Genomic DNA, 671 nt, shown 5'->3' with positions numbered 1-671 from the left:
CTGTTCCTCTTGCTGTGAGATGGTATCTCATTATAGTTTTGATTTGCATTACTCTAATAATTAGTGATGTTGCACATTTCTTCATGTGCATCTTGGCCATCTGTATATTCTTTTAAGATATTCTAGCTTCTTTTTCTTATTGGCAGCTGCCATTAGCCTTCTTCCAACAGTCTTTTTTAAAAAGCACCTTTGGCTTTTACTAACACTTTCCTCATTGCCCTTTTAACTCTGACCACTGCCTGGTCCCAGCATTCCATTCCCATGTTTTGGATTTTTGGTTTTGGAGCATACGACTTTCAGGACCATAGTCTGTGTTAGATATCTATTACTACATAACTAATTGCCTCAAAATTTAGCTGATTATAATCAATAAAATTATCTTAGTTTCCTTCAAATTCCAGTTTCAAATTTCCATGAAATCTGGAAGCAGCTTAGCTGGGTAGCTCTGACTGAGTCTCTTATGTGGCTGTGGTCAACACTGGCCAGGCCTGCAATTTTCTAAATATTGACTGGTGCTGAAGAGACTGCTTCCAGGGAGATCATGGGTCAATGGCCTTTCACGGAGTCTAGCCTAAAGAAATCATCTCTGATGCATGCAGAATTTAAAAGATTGTCACACCAAAATGAAATCTTTCTGTGTGAGAAAAAAGCATTTCACAACTTTATCACAA

The sequence above is a fragment of the Budorcas taxicolor genome, chromosome 4 (genome assembly GCF_023091745.1).
Source record: "Budorcas taxicolor isolate Tak-1 chromosome 4, Takin1.1, whole genome shotgun sequence".
In the NCBI taxonomy this organism is placed as follows: Eukaryota; Metazoa; Chordata; class Mammalia; order Artiodactyla; family Bovidae; genus Budorcas; species Budorcas taxicolor.
Note: the sequence above shows the minus strand (reverse complement) of the source record.